The sequence below is a fragment of the Capsicum annuum genome, unplaced genomic scaffold, assembly GCF_002878395.1.
Source record: "Capsicum annuum cultivar UCD-10X-F1 unplaced genomic scaffold, UCD10Xv1.1 ctg3865, whole genome shotgun sequence".
Lineage (NCBI taxonomy): Eukaryota > Viridiplantae > Streptophyta > Magnoliopsida > Solanales > Solanaceae > Capsicum > Capsicum annuum.
In genome coordinates, this window is record NW_025845806.1 from 58,208 (window position 1) to 58,464 (window position 257).

Here is a 257-nt window from a genome sequence, read left to right on the forward strand (position 1 = left end):
ATCTTGGTGGTCAATAATAAAATTTTGAATAAGAAGGGCTATGAATATGATATGGTATGATATGATATGGTATGATATGATAAGGCTTGCAACTCTAGGTATGACGATACCTTGATTTGAAATGCCCTTAACGTAACAAGAGATGAAATTTTATGTAACGTCCCGCATTTTGGGCTACAATATAGACCATGATTTTGATGCATTGATAATCTCGAAGCCATAAAATCCTACTCCAATATGGCATGTTAATTATTTGT